Here is a 17,931-nt window from a genome sequence, read left to right as displayed (position 1 = left end):
AAAATCTCAGGACAGCGCAGCAAAATAGCAATTAATATACCACCCATCGCCACCTCATTGGAAGTGTAAAAACAGTGATCACCCATCACTATTTACACTTTTTTGACCACTGGAATTTAAACATTCTTCAATAACAATCGGTGTACAAACCTTAGGTTTAGGTGTTATTTAGTACAAATTAAATGGATCTAAATAACAGTTGCATGAAATGGTAAGATTTGAATCTGAAAAAAACATTTGTGTATTAAAGAAGTTACTGAAAAAGCACTCAGATATGCAGTCTCGTTGCTACATAAGGAATAAGGTGCCCCTTATAGCCTGATTCTTGCACAATGGGATAGATAGATGTTGAATCTACCAATGCTGTGCTCTGCACCTCTTACCAGATTTTGTATTTGCAGCCAGACCCTGGACAGAAGGGCAGTTTGCATCCTAAAGTGCCTTTGCATTACAGGGCCCCTTATATATCATTCCCTTCCACGATGGAGCATACATATCATACACATACTAAGATTAGTTTTTATATGGAACAAATTATCCTGCCTGTACGTTTAAGGTGCGTTGGGAAACCCAAGTAAGTAGCGATGTGCATGTTGGCCCAAAACCCATGTAACCCTGTGACTCTCACCTGTTTGGCCCAACTTCCACACATTCTTTGCGGTTTGTGGGCAGGTTTGGCCAAACTCTTCCTTTTGCCCAACTCGGCGTGACTTTACTATGCCTCACTTCTGCCTCTGGCACCATGTATATTTTGGTGCGTGCTTGTTCCACCTGCTCCATTCATGATGTCAGAGGTGGACAGGCTGGGTCCGGCTCTTGCTGGGTCAGGTTGGATGTGGTTGGGAGTGGGTTGGTTAGGGTCAGGTGCGGGTTAACTTTTTGTAGAAAAAACATTACTACAAGTAAGCATAGGGAGAACATACAAAATGCAGTGCGCTGGCTAGAATTGAACACAGTGTTTGAAGGCCTCTAAGCCACTATGCAGCCCATAGCATCACTTTATCTGTTATATCATGAATTTCCTTTGACAATATTTGCTTCTGCCAACCACATGTGTGTTATTTAAGATATTGGCCAAAATAAATTTTTCAGGTCACTGAAAAACAATAAAGGGCAACCAGATGAGAGGCAGGAATGTTACCAGTGATAGAAGCCAAGTTTAATCTTCTGTCTTGTCCAGGGTTGGTTCTACATAAAACAACTGTGTGACACAGTCCAGTAGAGATAACAATAAGTTTAAACAAAATAGGAAATTAGCAGAAAAGTGTATTAAAGTTTGAACTACTGCTGTCATGGCAATGGGAAAAAAACTCTGTGGCTGCAGTTCTAATGCAAGTTTTTAATCTTCTCTCCTGTTATTGTAAAATGCATCTACCAAGCTACTATGAATTCCATTAAAGAATAAGTGAGTTTCCCTTCCAATGAGAGCACACAGAGAGGTGGGAAGCAACTAGAAAGCAGTGTGCCCCAGCCAGTTGCTGTTTGTGCGCATATTGTGGGTGCAGTGCTTAGTGCAAAACTGTGTGCCCAGAACTCTGTGGAAACATTAGTGGTATTGGGGCAAAACAGTTTCACTGTTCACCACTAGCAGAAGGGAGCAAGCTAACCGCACCTACAGCAGATAGACAGGCAGTAGGACAGATTTTTTTTATATTTAATTTTGACATTTCACATGGGGCTAGCCATATTCTTCATTTCCCAGGGTGCCACAATCATGTGACCTGTACTCTGATAAACTTCAGTCACACTTTACTGCTGAGCTACAAGTTGGAGTGTATCACTCCCCTCCCAGCAGCCAATCAGCAGAACAATGGGAAGGAAGCAAGATAGCAGCTCCCAGTAGGTATCAGAATAGCACTCAATAGTAAGAAATCCAAGTCCAGCTTGGGACTCCTCCAGTTACATGGGAGTAGGAGAAACAATAGGCTACCTGAAAGCAGTTCTAATGTGTAGCGCTGGATCCTTCTGAAAGCTCAGATGCAGGCACAATGCACTGGCTCCTACACACCAATATTACAGCTTAAAAATAATAATTTCTTGGTTCAAGAATAACATTTTAAACAGTAGAGTGAATTATTTGCTATGTAAATAGTATAATTTAGAAATAAAAAGTATACCATACAAATCATGACAAAATCCCTTTAATGTGGTCCCTAACGTAGAAGTCCATTATTGTATTTTATATGCTCTAGTGAAGTGCCTTTGCATAGTGTGGTGCTGGTATTTTATAACAAGTGATCACACTAAATAATAATAAATGCTAAATAATAAATCATTAGTATGCCCCCTGTATGCCCCTAAGCTTAAAAACCAATAGGAATCACAGCACTATTCTACTTCCAGGGGTCACCTAAAGTCTGCAGTAGATACTCTTCAGATTCATGTCATTCCAATATCATATTAAGTTTACCAAAAATTACAGAAATATGTAATAAATGATGGTACCCATGAACCATCACTTATTAAATATTTTTGTAACTTTGCACTTCAATGCAAAGTGTTCACATTAAAATTATGGCCGTTAAGTGCTTCAGTCCCTGCAGTTGGTTTCTCAGTGTGCTACACCATGTTCCAGGGCACCTATGGGTTACCAGTTCTTGCCCCTTACAAAGCAACAAGAAATTGCTCCACTGGTATTAACCCCACATTGGTTACTTTAACAGAAAAAGAAAGCTGTTTTTAAATATCCCCTTGGACAAAAAACATGAATTTCAGCTAGTAATTGGTTTGAATTTTCTTCCATAAGAATGATCTTCCATTTTTTACATTTGCTGCAAAAAAATATCCCTTTGTGAGATTAACTTTAAAATGCCCCTATCCTTACTGGTGTCACATAAAAGCATCCACTGGTGCACAAGTGTCTTTTATTCCATTGTTTGTCTTTGGGCAGCTTAGAACCTGGGGTAGAGCCTGCTCCAGGTAGTTTCCCATAAAGCAGTAATGTGCCACATGGCTTAACAGCTTCTGTGTGAGCACTTAAACTTCACAGCTGGCATCTCTTCTGTTTTTGGTAATTGATCTCGTCCTACCTATGTCTCAGCATGAAAACAAGAAATGCTAATTCAGTCATTCCCTCAGGGAACACTTATTATTCTTTTAATATGAAATAAATTCGCCGAACTTAGATAACACAAAAGAGCAGCACATTCAACAGTTCATGAAGGCTGACTAATGCTTACACAGAATGAATAAATAGACGTTCTTAAATGTACCTGTATATTCCTGTTAGAGCTAGTTCTAACATAGCTTCATTTTCTTACTGCATACTGACACTTTGCTTGGATTGCAATTCCAAGTATATACTGTTCTATTTCAACTCCAAGTATATTATCACTGGCTCTCTGTAATATATAAAGCAGTACTTTGTACTTAATTAAAAAGGATCTGGGGATTTTTGTGCATAACAAGCTGTGTTACTCTAGGCAGTGTCATGCTGTAACTGCTTAAGAAAGTTAAGTGCTGTCTTGCATAAAAAAGGGTATGAGAACATAATTTTGTCCCTTTATAGGTCTCTGGTAAGGCCTCACCGTGAGTATGCAGTGCAGTTTTGGACTCCAGTCCTTAAGAAGGATATTAATGAGCTGGAGAGAGTCCAGAGACTGCAACTAAACTGGTAAAGGGGATGGAAGGTTTAAACTATGAGATTAGTCTGTTAAGGTTGGGGTTGTTTTCTCTGGAAAAAAAGGCGCTTGCGAGGGGACATGATTACTCTGTACAAGTACATTAGAGTGGATTATTTACAAATAGGGGGTGCTTTTTTTCCATAAAAAGGACCAGCGCACCAAAGGTTGTCAATTTAGATTAGAAGAACGGAGCTTCCATTTGAAGCAGCGTAGGTGGTTTTTCACGGTGAGGGCAGTGAGGTTGGGGAATGACCTTCCTAGTGATGTTGTAATGGCAGATTCTGTTAATGCCTGCACAAGTTCTTGAACAAGCATTGTATCCAAGGCTATTGTGATAGTATAGATATTTGTATACTGTATGTATTATGTGTATATAGGTGCACTGGGGGTCATTTTGAGGCGTTAAACTTGATAGACAATGTTTTTTTCAATCCAATTCAACTTAACTATGTAACTAATCTGTCTTGGTGTTGTGTATGTATGAATGTATGTATAACTTTATTTATAAAGTGCCACAAGGGTATGCAGCGCTGTACACTCTTACAAAATACAAAATTACACACAGGGAGGACAAGTGTTATAATAAATAAATACAATAAATATATATAAATGCACAGGAAATAAGTGCCATGTGGTATGAGACACAGTAGGAAGGAGGTCCCTGCCCTGCAGAGCTTACAATCTAAGTGTTGTGGTAGCAAAAACAACCCTATTGGGTTTATTTCATGTTTTTTAGTGGTCTTTGATGATCCAAATTAAGGATCTCTCCCAGGTCCCACACATTCTGGATAACATATCCCATACAACAACAACAAACATTTGTAAAGCGCTTTTCTCCCGTAGGACCCAAAGCGCATACCCATATTCCAGTTCCAGGTATATAACTTGTTTTAAAGTAGTAACAAGGTCATAACTTTAATATTTTGCTTCATCAAAACCAACAAACATGAAGAAATTAATTTTGTTCCCATTTGCTAACATGTCATAGTATGAGATAATGAGATTGAGAATTGTATGTAACAAGTCTCATTCTATCTTTTGGCCCAGGTTGCATGTCACAAATTCTTATTTGCATTTCTATTAAAGATTAATGTGATTGGTGAAATTTTCCTGTAATCAGATATTATGTGGAAAAGTTGGTCTGGCCCTGTGTGGGAGAAAAATGGTTTTGTGGTTAATCAGTGTTAACTCCTGTGGTTCTCACTGTTGACCTTAGACAATTATTGATCCTCAGGCTTCAGCTCTATCCTGGTCAGACTAGGACCGACATATCAGTCTAAAGCCACTATATAACATTTGTGAACAAAGGATGTCTGTTCCTCTCACTTGCTTAGTGTTAGAAATCCCATTGGTCCATAATCTCTGCTTTTACATAACATAGTGACCATTGTTCCTCTAGATCTTTGACGTCATGGATTACAGTCATGGTTATGGGCAATGCTTTTATAGCTGAATGTTATAGGAAAGGAAGACATTAATCTTTCCTTCTGTTAATTATTTAATATTGACTTGTAGGAAGGGGCAGGCTGACGTCTAATGAAAATCATCATGTTCACACTGTGTGGCACTTCCTTCCTTTCACGGCGGTTAACTATCCAATTAACGTGCAGACACTCTTCCTTTAGCTTCATGCATTTATTTCACACTTGCTCACCAGCGGATTTATGCATACAGTCATTCCGAAAACATTTTGCACTTTCCAACTTACAGTAAGAGTGCTACCAATGGACTTCCTTTTCCAGTTAGGCATTTTTCTAATGTGTCTAAAACTTTCTCAACTTTCTCAGCGCTACACAAACACTACACACACTTCTATCCGCACTGTGAAATTTCAGGTTCCTCGTGTAAGAGGATTCCTGTGGCACTGGCAATAGCAACTCATTTCTAATAAGTTATGCTCAAGCTGTGGTTTGATCTGCAGAAAGTCAAGTAATTGTGGTCTCATCTGTAGAAATCAAAAATGATGGCAGGGATCTGCAGAAAATCAAATAATCATGGTTGCATTTGTAGAAAATCAACTACAAATATGTATATAAATTTGCTCTGAATTTTCAGCTATTTGGCAAATCAGTATTTAAACTGCAGAAAAGTACCAGTAATAACGCGCAGGCAATTTTCAGTAATGGAATGCCTGTGCTTTGTTCAAATCCTATTTTAGATTTGTATTTAACATGCTGGGAGAGCACAGACAGATCAGCAAAATGCTGCCTGTTTACCATTCAGAACACATCTGTGGTCTATTAGCCTTTTATAATGTGGAGAGGGATCCATGCCCCCTCTATTTGCAGCACTGGAAGGATGGCATAACACAATTCTCAGACTCACAGGCTTTTGGCTTTTAAAAAAAAAATGTTCTGTTTTCATGGTAAGCTTGTACAATATTTATTACAATTAGCTTAAGTGCATGATCACTTGAATTTGATTAGGATTGTAGAAAAGGTGCATGAATACATGAATACAATCATTCCAAATCAGTATTACATGTTCCTATTATATCCACTTTGAAATGCCTACTGCAGGTTGCTATTCCATTCTGGGCTACTGTAGCCTCCTAGTAAATAGCCACTAAACCTTTAAATATATTACTGCAGAACTGTGCTTAGTACAGGGCCATAACCATTGTAACATAATTTTTGGCAACTCTCTGTTATATCATTGAAATGACTGGAGAATGGCCCATGCTATGAAGAGTTCCATATGTTTATGGCCCTGACTATCTGCCCACATGGCAGTTATGTCAGATCACATCTCCTACAATGCTATCCTACATTCATTCTTATTATGGGATTACAATTTTTTTGTGTTGGGGAAAAAAAGGCAAACATCATTAATAAGCACCCTTTGCCTTTACATCAACCAATGGGATCAGAGCCCTCCTCAACACTCCACATGTCTCTATGATGCTGTCTTGTTTTAAAGAAATGGTCAATACTGGAGCCTTTTTCGCTATGAAGAATAGCTGTAGCATAAAAAGGAGCTTCTCTAACTTGGTAGGGTAGTGTATATTCTATTGCCTAAGTCAAAAATGCCATAACCGCAATATCATTTTGCCTTCCTATTGAGTCCAATGCATTTTTGTGGGATTGCAGTTGGCCAATTTTGCTCATCACTAAAAGTAATAAAACATTTGGCTTATTAGACCAAAACCAATGGAGAATAAAAAAAATAAAGTACAATGGTTTTTTAATTGCTGCCCATGTATTTTTCCCCTATTCCATCCTAAACTTGGCTTTTTGGATTTAGCTTCTTTTAGTCTCTACCCACAAACTGTTATATGTCTTGCTGGTCTCCCTGCTATTCACTGTCATGCTTACTGTAGGATTATTTTATTACTGGCATTATAGTACAGCTAAAACTCAAGGTCCATATGTATTGCAATAACAATAAACTATCTTTAATGGGATCAGATATGGAACATTACTCAGCAATGACTCATGTGGGCTTTATGGCAGGGAGATGGGGGACAAGGCTCCATGTGAATAAAGTTAAAGTTATACACAGTTATATACAGTTATACACAGTATTGTTGGGCATAACTCAGTGAATGTAGAAATATCAGAAATGAAAAGGGGTTTAGAAATAATATTACTAACCAATAGACTACACAGTAGCAAGATACAAAGAGAAGATACTGCATTGAAGGGCAAAGCCAATATACTGTATAAGTCAATGAATGAACCATATCTTGGGTACAATTTTAGGCCACCTCTTGGGGAAGGTCCAAATGGATAATTTTACCAATAAGATGACAGATAAGATTTGTTTACCCTAATATAGGAGACCCTAAAATGGGTTTTAAATTAAAGGTCCCTCTTTATCAGTATATTTGATGTTGATACCCTTCTATTGTACAGCACTGCAGAATAATCAATGCTTTATTAATATGTGGTAGTACAAATATGTGGGTTTAATTACTGTTTAAAAAATTTTTTTGTAGACATAAGGTATGGAGATCGGAATTACGGAAAGACCCCTTATCCGGAAAACCCCAGGTCCCAAGCATTCTGGAAAACAGATCCCATATCTGTACCTCCATTGGATCATTGATAAAAACTTGTCTTACAAAAACTCCACTGAGGTAAACAGAGAAGCTATTTCCCATACAGTTCTTCAATATCCTTTGGCTTCCATGAATTGGAGAATTAATATCACTGACAAAAAGCAAATCCATTTATATTATCCCTTTAGATTATAATCATGTGCAAAGAGTCCTTACTGGGCAACTAGAAAGAGATGGAAGAAAAGGATGTAATATTAAAAGGACAGTTTGTGTAAGAATCCAAATGCAGCAAAAGAAATGTCTCATAGTAACTAAGTGACAGCGAGAGACTGGCACATTTCCATCAAACTAACCTTTAAAAACACTATCCAGAGAAGGGCAAAACAGAGTAAAGCTACCACTGAGCCAACTGTTAATCCAGCCTATAAATATGATGGGGTGGGGGGGGATGGGATATTATTATTCCAATGTGTCATTTATTTAGCCTGACTTCACGTCAGTCTGCTAAAGAAAGAGAGTAAAAAGAGATAGGATCTATGACCACTGTGGGCAGATCTGTTATATGAAGAAAGCTTGAAACTAAGTCAGGAGGCCTAAACAAACTGCTGTATTGTGAGAAATCACATTCCCTATATGGCACAAAAGGCACATTTAATCAGTACTTTTTGTTAATAACAACCACATGTACTTTTCCTCCCAAAAAGCGCAGCCAGTTCAGTTATTCACCCCCCACCTCCCTTGGTAGGTATATTAACATACCCTTTCTATGTTCATGTCAAAACTTTTTATATTGCTCTACATGATAAATTATTATTATTACTACCACCACATATTTATAAAGCATTATTCTGCAGTGCTGTACAATAGAAGGGTATCAACATCAAATATACTGGTATAGAGGGGCCTTCTTAATGAAGCTCACAATATAATTTAAAACCCATTTATATATAAATATATCTTTAAATAGGGATTATTTCAACTTTAAGATGTCTCCTATATTAGGGTAAACAAATATTATCTGCCATGTTATTGGTAAAATTATCCATTTGGACCTTCCCCAAGAAGGGGCCTAAAATTGTACCCAAGATATGGTTCATTCATTGACTTATATATTGGCTTTGCCCTTCAATGTACAGTATCTTCTCTTTGTATCTTGCTACTGTGTAGTCTATTGGTTAGTAATATTATTTCTAAACCCCTTTTCATTTCTGATATTTCTACATTCACTGAATCAATGTATTGGCTGCAATAAGGATTTATTATATGTTAGTTGGGATCAAATACAATGAACTGTCTTATATTACAGAGAAAAAGGAAATACTTTTTGAAAAAGTGAATTGTTTGATTAAAATGGAGTCTATTGGAGATGGCCTTTCTGTAATTTGGAACTTTCTGGATAAAGGGTTTCTAGATAACGGGCCCCATCCCTGTATGTTTGCAGGCTAGATTTCAACCCAGTACAGAAACAGTTAAAGGAAAACTATACCCCCAGAATAACCAACAGACAGTTTATATCAATATTAAGTGGCCTATTAAAGAATCATACCAAACTGGAATTTATATATATATCAGTAAATATTGCCCTTTTATATCTTTTCCCTTGAGCCACCATTTAGTGATGGGCTGGGTGCTCCCTCAGAGATCAGCTGACAGGAAATAATGCAGCTCTGACTGTAACAGGAAGTAGTGTGGGAGTAAAAGACAGAACTCTGTCCATTCCTTGGCTGATGGGGCCTAGCATGTATGTGTGCCCTGTCTTCTTTGTGTGCACCATGAATTGTATGATCCCAGAGGGGCAGCTTTTAGTACTTAAAATGGATTTTATTTTATTTAGGATTACATACTACTAAAAAAGTATGTTTTGTTTTTTAAATGGTTTATTTAGATGAAACTTGGTTTTTAGATATGGGCTGTTTTAGATTTTTTTTTATAGAGACCTATATTGTTCAGGGGTATAGTTTCCTTTAAGTGGGTGGTATACAACTATGTTCAGAAATTGTCCGATACATAATACTTGGATGGAAAATATGGTCTGTACATTTAAATTAAAACACAATGTGTTTGTCATGTGAGGCAACCCAAATCCAGGCATTGCTCAAGGAACTCCAGGTTTAGCATGCTCTTTTACCTATAAATGTTGTCTTCAGGTGGACCAGTCAGGTACATAGCTACCTCCAGGTCTTATAGAGTGAGCTTCCAGCATGGCCCACAGGTTCAGTGAAGGCTCCGAAAAACAATAAAGTAAAGCCAAGAGATAAATAAGACAATCGTCAAGAGCAGACACAAATCAGCAACAGGTAGAGAACGACAGCCAGGCCAAAGTAATAAAGTCGGAGACAAAACAGGGAACAGGAGCAGATTAGAACAAAGGCAAAACTAGGAGAAGAACATCAAGCAAACCAAGATAAAGCAATCAGAGCAAAGAACCCGGGCTCTGATGGGACCTGAACCACAGCAAAATAGGAACAATTCCGTTTTATCAGTCTACTATGTTACAAAATGAAAGCAAATATCTAACTGGTTGCTTATTTTACTTATGCAATTTAGCTTATTTGTTATTAATACACCCCACATAATGGGCAAAGGTAGGAGATTAGGTCTTGCATATTCTATACATGTGGGAGCTGTACTTAGGCCTAATGAAATGTGAATGCCTACATATACTGACTTTACATACACATATATTTTTTGTAGAAGTACAGAAAGTTGTAAATGTGTCCTTGAAGTGCAACAATATAGTATTTAAAAGTAAAATAACAAAACTCAAATGCACTTCAACTGTATCTAATAGGTTTTTCCAGATGTAATTATGGTTGGTAAAGTGTTAGTTCACAACACAATGAAAACATTGCCTTGGGGACAGAATTTGTAGAACGGTAGCATGGGGAGATGTTTTGACATGATCTTGGCAAACCTATTTATGCAGCAATGAAGCACAAGGGGAAGATTTCAGCATAAACACATGGAGCGGGTCAGATGCCTGTGCTTGTTGGAAACATCACTGGGTACGGAGTCTGCTGCCAGAAAAAAACACCCTGAAGCATGTTAATCCTCTACCTTGCAGTCTACAAACTCCAGTGCTTTTCCATATTACTCTAACTAATGATGTGACCTACTTATAGCCACTCAGCCATCCTTGTCCTGCCTGATTGGACTTTTTGTTTGCATGCAGATATTATAAATTCAAAATGCATTTCAATAACATAATGTAAAAGGATCGCACAGAGCAGCACATCCTTATTATTGGTAAAAGGATACTACAGATTTAAAGGTACTTGCTAAATTTGTATTCTCCAGTCATGCTATATGCCATCACACCTAATTCATAAATAATACATCTTTCTGTCTATTAGTATCATCTCCATTTAGAAGTGGATCAGCTCAAGCCTTAGCAACTCAATAGCCTTGATTCTTTTACTATGACATTAGAGCTCATTTATGTCAGCAAACACAGTGGGCAACTTTTGCTTTTCCCCTTAGTGAGTGGCCTTAATTTAGAGTACTTGTGTCAAAATACACTCTTTGCACTTCTGTACAGTTGCACTTGGCACCCCCCATTCCCTCCTGCCATCCGTTTTGAATCAGCTGCTTTGCCTATTGACACATGGGAACTCTGAAGTTACCCCCATCTCCTGACTAGGCGGTAGCTCCATGGTTCCCTCAGCACCCTGCGTCAACAGGCACTGCACACTAACAAATCAGGCACAGACGTCATTCACATGCCGAATACCGGAAATTACACCAGCAAACAACAGAACTGACGTCATGCAAAAATATTCAGTGCAAGTGTGCCCGGTTTGTGGCAAAGAAGTATGTGCAGTTGCATGCATCTTGCTGTATCGAAAGCAACTGAGCGTCATGAGAATTGCCTTTTGCATCGGCAACAACTCTGGAATCCCGGATGAAAAAAACAGCGCATTATGGGAAAACACATGCTGATTGCTCTCAAAATTGCACCTTGTTTCCATTGTAGTAACATTTTATTCTTATGGTGCAATGCCACACAGCCAATGCTGAAGCGCAGCAACAAAACACACAGTAATCCTTAAATGAATGCACCTCTTTGTATGGAACTGGCACCAACCTTGTATTCCTATAGGTAATGGGCCACCTTTAAATCATGGTGGAAAACATTTTTATAAACGCATAACTTTTTGTTACTTTTGGAATAACATTTAGTAAAATTAAAGACATAGCATGGGGACATAGCTGTCTTAGGGCAGCTTGACCAAGTTGGACAAGTCTACCTTCATCAAGTACTTATTGTCCATAAGATTGGCTACATTCTGTAGTGTTGGCATTGCTATAGACAACATAAAAACCTAGACAAGAAAGGGGTGTTTCATCTGCCCCCTTAAGCTACAAGGTGGAGATGTTGCAGAGCTCTTTCAGCTATTGATCTGCTATTGGGGAAATGCTTCATCTACAATGGAAAACAGTTTGCACATAAGCATTAAAACTTTAACCTTAAAATTAACTTTTTATATAATGTAGACATTGCTATTCTGCAAATTTGCAAATGGTTTCCTTTTTTTAATTTTTTGCAGTTTTTCAGTTATCAAGCTTTGTTTAGCAGCTCTCTAGTTTGGAATTTTAGCAGCTATTTGGTTGCTAGGGTCTTGTTTAACTTAGCAACCAGGGAGTGGTGTGAATGAGAGACTGGAATATGAATAGAAGACAGACTAAATAGAAAGATAAGGAATAAAAACTAACAATAAAATTGTAGCCTCAAAGAGTAAAAGTTTTTTGGCTAGCGGGGTCAGTGACCCCCATGTGAAAGCTGGAAAGATGTAGACAACGAAGGCAAATAATTCTATAACAAATAAATAATGAAGACCTATTGCAAAGTTGCTAGGAATAGTATATTCTGTAACATATAAAAGCTATCTTAAAGGTGAACCACCCCTTTAAATGTAAAAGTAAATGCTACTTGTGGATTGGTTGCTATGGGTTACTGATCCTGGGCAAACTTAGTGCCTTTTATTACATAAGCCCATGAGTGTTATATCTGTAGCTCCAGCCAGGGGAGTCACATTTCTGTTCCAGACTAACAGCATGAGAGGCCATTGAGAAAAGTTACTTTTAGATCAGTTGTTTATACGTTTTGAATAGCAAATGTCAGACTATTTATTTAGTTGTATTAAAGGGGCAGTGCATTAAGTTTCAGTGTGATATAGATATGTAGATATTCTAAATCAGTTTGCATTTGGTCTTCTGTTGTGGATTTTACATTTTGTAGCTGTTTGTTCAGCAGCTGATCATTTTGGAATTTACCCTAGCAATCTGGCAGTGGATGAGAGTGACGAAGGCAGGCAAAAGTGAAGTTGGCTGCAGGTCTGAAAATGCCTTTAAAGTGGAGTGTGAGGACCTGGTGGGTCTAAAGCCCAGGACCATTTACCAATAGCTCTGTGCTCCTCCTCACTGAGCCACAAGAGGCCTTGAGGACTCCATGGTTTAACCTGCTTTGTTATTTTCAATCTCCTCTGTCTGTATCTATTGTTGCCTTCAACTGTAATTGCATTAGTTGCTGCTGCAGACAATTGCCCATTTAAGTGGCCATATAAGCCTACCTCCAACTCCTGCTCAATGCTGGATCATTGAACTCTGTTTGCAGTCTAGCCCCTTCCTGTGTTCTTGCCTTGCCTTGCCCTTGTTACCTGTCTTCTGATTTCTTGGTTTAACATTGGACAGAACAGCTTTATTGTCCAATGTGGCCCCTAAGTCTGCTTGAAATCTGCCTAATCCCAGAAAGGCATCAGTAGGAAAGGGTGTCCGATAAACCAGTCAATAAGACGTCACCTTAGTCTGGAATGGCTGATGTCATTGTGGGTATTCCGTTTATCCAGAATGCTGGGAACCTGGTGTTTTCCAGCCAAGGGATTCTCTATATCAGTGATCCCCAACCAGCGGCTCATGAGCAACATGTTGCTCCCCAACCCCACTGATGTTGCTCCCAGCGGCCCAGCGGCTTCATTTTTGAATTTCTGACTTGGAGACAAGATTTGGAGGCATAATGACCACCTGTACCTTCAAGCAGAGCCTTCTGTAGTCTACTAGTCATCATTGGGCTATCAAATAACCAATCATAGCCCTTATATTTCATCCCCTAAGAAATGTTTTCATTCTTGCATTACATTTTTTAAATTTAATGTTTAATGTTGCTCACAGGTAAAAAAAGTTAGGGACCCCTGCTCTATAGGATTGCTTTTCCATCAACAAGGATTTATGCTTAGTTTTTATCAAGAACATATTAAATGGGTAGTAGTAATTCTGCCCCAATGGAACGTGCGTGAAGCATTTATAGACATTTGTGGTCCCAGAATGGAGTACAAAGAGTTGCACTTCATACTTTATGAGCCATTGCAGTTGAGGCAGACGTTGGGAGGCATATGGGTGTTCCATAACATGTCTCTTGGTTGTGCTTCATTCAAAATTCCAAGTCAGGAGAACCTAGTTAAGCAGACATTGGGGACCTCTGTTCTTACTGCCAGGTTATAGCAAGTGTTATGTACAGAGCTTCCTTCTCTCTCTCAGTGGCACAATAAAGTGCAGAGAGCAGTAGCACAGATAATGAGTATGGGCTATAAAGGTACAACTAGCACCCCAGCACTTACACCCTATTCATTTTAAATAAACCAAAGTGTCTTCCCATTAAAAGAAAAAAATAAATCAGTCAGAATGTGTGTTTAAATAGGATACTGTGGGAAACCGCAGTGAGTGTTTTGGAGCTTTCTGAATAGAGTTATAATTTAAACTTCTCTCTTTTACTTAAACTCAGCAAATTACCATAACAGCAGATTTCTTTAGAGTGAAAAGACAGAAACGCATCTGTCAGCATTTCCTTTCAGTCTGGCACCTTATAACTGTGCAGGTCTCTGGAAAATTATTTTGCCACTCACCATGTAATGGCTGAAAAGTTTTTGTGTTAAAGAAAAGTCTAGTTTTTGGATAAAGTAGCAGAAAGGATTTAAAAGAGGCCTAATTCTAAACTGTACTTTTGTATTAAACACAGTATAGTGAATAAATGTAGCCATGCATACAATTTTTTTAACACACTTGTAAAAGAAATGTATTTTCAGTCCACCTTCATAGAGGTTCATTTATAAACTTGCCATTGGAACTGCCTTGGGGTACAACTGAGAGACAGCAGTTTTCTCATGCTGTTCCCCCCTTTTTTGCTTCTAATGGTTAATCTATGACTTGCAATAGGATTAGTATTGCATTATGTTTGTATTGAGCACACATTCCGATCTGGTATCTCTCCAACTAATTGTCCCGCTGGTCAAGTGGATGTAGACTGCGCAAGAGGACACACATGATATGACTTTTTATTGTTCTGATACTTTGAACAAAATGCATGAATGATAGGAACAGAAGGAAGTGAATAAGGAAAAGAAAGGAAGGACAAGTGTAGAGCTTTACTTCCTAATCTGCCAAAATACAATGCACTAATGCCGACATGAGGCATCTACAGATTGGATTTTTAAAACTGTCCTGTACCTGAACTGCCCAGTATCCTAAGTACATGTATATTGGTTGGGATTGGGGGCCCTAATTCACTAACAGGTACTTTAGTATCATACAATCTTATCTGTTCATATGTGGCCACTTTAACTGTAACGGAAGGGAAATGATATTGAAAATTAGTATGCTTGTTCAAGAACTTATCCAGGCCCCTCTTAAAGGCATTAACAGAATCTGCCATTACCACATCACTAGGAAGGGCATTCCATAACCTCACTGCCCTCACCGTGAAAAACCACCTACGCTGTTTCAAATGAAAGAAGGACTGGAGCCCTGCACTACATACTCAAGGTTACTTTCAATTCTTTTTGCATTAAAACCATAGGCAGATTATTGCTGAACTTGGTGAATATTCTAAATATGCACTGCTTTAATTTGACTGAAAGTGTCATGATAAGGAGGTAGACTTACTTTGCTGCTCAGTAATGCGGGCAGTAATTTAGTTCTTATACCTTCCCTCCCATAGTGGAACTCTATAGTGATACCGTATATACTCGAGTAGAAGCCAAGGTACCTAATTTTACCTAAGAAAACTGGAAGTGTAAGCCTAGGGTGGGAAATGCAGCCACTACTGCTAAGTTTCAATAATCAAATATTTAATAAAAGGACACTCAGCGTGACCCCCCGTGAATTCTACATAAATATATAATGTTGGCAGCTGCAGATTAAAAGCAATAATATGTATTATATTCAATTAATATATCTCCAGAACACTTATCTATTAACAAAGATATTTCTATCAATGTTACATGAAAATGAGAAGGCAAGTAATCCGGCATAAGCCGAGGGTTCCTTTTTTAGCACATTTTGAGTGCTGGAAAACTCGGCTTATACTTGAGTATATACGGTAAGCTGTGCCATGGTTTTAAGTATTTTAAGGTTAAACATGTCATTTGTTGCTCTCTGATAAAGTATTTCAGTGAATCCCCCATTAGAAGCTGAGCAAGTACAACACATATTTTCCAATAATAGTTGTGATAGCCTTATTTGTCCTGTAAATTAGATATTAATGAATAAAATAGAATAAATATTTAGAGCACATTTTGAATAAAGGATCTCCCAGTTGGCACAGACCACCCCCTTTTCCTTTATTTAAATCAGCTGTTATTGTTTATCATAAAAAAATTGCTATGGGTCCTTTACAAATGCATCTTATTTCAGGACTGCTAAGGTTGATGTAATATGTTGTTTGCAAAATCAGTAAGAGGCCAAGGAAAGATCGCTGAAAGATGTCATAAAACCTCCATGTGATGGTTAGACTAATCTGCCTTCAAGGCTGAAACATAACAGGAACAATTTTTGTTTGCCTCTTACTGCCCACGCTGTTGTTGCTTCTTGGGATACGTCAATGTTTATTGTTACATTTTTTTAATGCATTCCCTGGCTCTGCAGTTGGTAAGTCTGCAGCTCACTGATCAACAAAGGCTGGAAATCAGTGAGTTTCAAGTCTTCCGCAGCTTCACCAGAGGCAGTTCAAAAACTTGGAGCAGAGATAACGTTTTTATTCTTAATGTTTCTAAAGCTGCTATTTTATCTATGTCTTCATCTAAGAGTTGGACATTCCTTAAATTATTCTGATCATTTTGAAATGTAGACACGAGATTGACAAACGCCTGTTTCATCTTTGACAAAACAGTGATAGATTGCAATGGGGGGGGGGGGGGGTGTTGCTGATACACAGAGAATGAGAATGAACCTGCAGAATAAATTAGCCTTGATGGCTAGTAACATGAACTATGGATTTCTAGAGCCCAGTGTGCCTGGTGGGATATAAACATGAATACATCCGAATAGCTGGAAGACAGAGCGATTATAACTGAGGAAACTAAAACGGGTGTCTTTTTGTTCTTATACATCAATTACCTTGTAAGAGCCAACGGCAGATATAGAATTTTAGGCACAGTGTTCAGCGCTTATGTGTGCGTTTAGGAAATTCCCCTTCACAGTCTGCTAAAAAAAAAGTTAAAACCAAATAAATTATTAGTGAAAATAATAATATTAAAGTGTAAGGATTAATAAATATGGAGAATACATTAGGAAAAAGGAAAGCGTTAACTAAAAATAAAGTAGTTGAAATAGTTAGCTAAAGTATAAATAAAGTAGAGAACACAGGGATTAACTAATCATAGAGTATAAAGAAAGTATGGAAGCATATGGGATAAATGAGGGCAGAGTATAGGAGTAGGGAGCAAAAGGATTAAATAAAGAATAAAGTTTAAAGAATGTAGAGGAACAGAGGCATAAACTTAAGGCAGAGTATAAAGTAGGGAATAATGGGGTTTAACTGTAGTTAGAGTATAAAGAAGGTATGGATCATAGGGATTTACTAGACCCTGAATACAAGGAAAGTAGAGAGCCTAAAGTATAAAAAAAGAGATCAAATCAATGCTTATTTCTTGGGGCAGCTTATTGACCTTATTAGCTGATTAGCTGTGCACAAACCCTAATGTGGGGGGTCTCCAACCTCTTTTAACCGTGAGCTACATTCAAATGTTAAAAGAGTTGAGGAGTAACATGCATGAAAATGTACCTGGGGGTACCAAATTAGGGCTATGATTGGCTATTTGGTAGCCCCTATGTGGACTGGCAGCCCACAGGAGGCTCTGTTTGGCAGTACATCTGTTTTTTATGTCTCCAAGCCAGAAATTTAAAAATAATCACCTGATTTGAGGCCACTGGGAGCAACATCCAAGGCGTTGGGGAGCAACATGTAGCTCACGAGCCACTGGTTGGAAATCTCTGCCTTAATTATGCTGCACAGTGATCTGTGGTGGCACATGTCTC

This window comes from Xenopus tropicalis, chromosome 6, assembly GCF_000004195.4.
Source record: "Xenopus tropicalis strain Nigerian chromosome 6, UCB_Xtro_10.0, whole genome shotgun sequence".
Classification (NCBI taxonomy): Eukaryota; Metazoa; Chordata; class Amphibia; order Anura; family Pipidae; genus Xenopus; species Xenopus tropicalis.
This window is presented reverse-complemented; position numbering follows the sequence as displayed.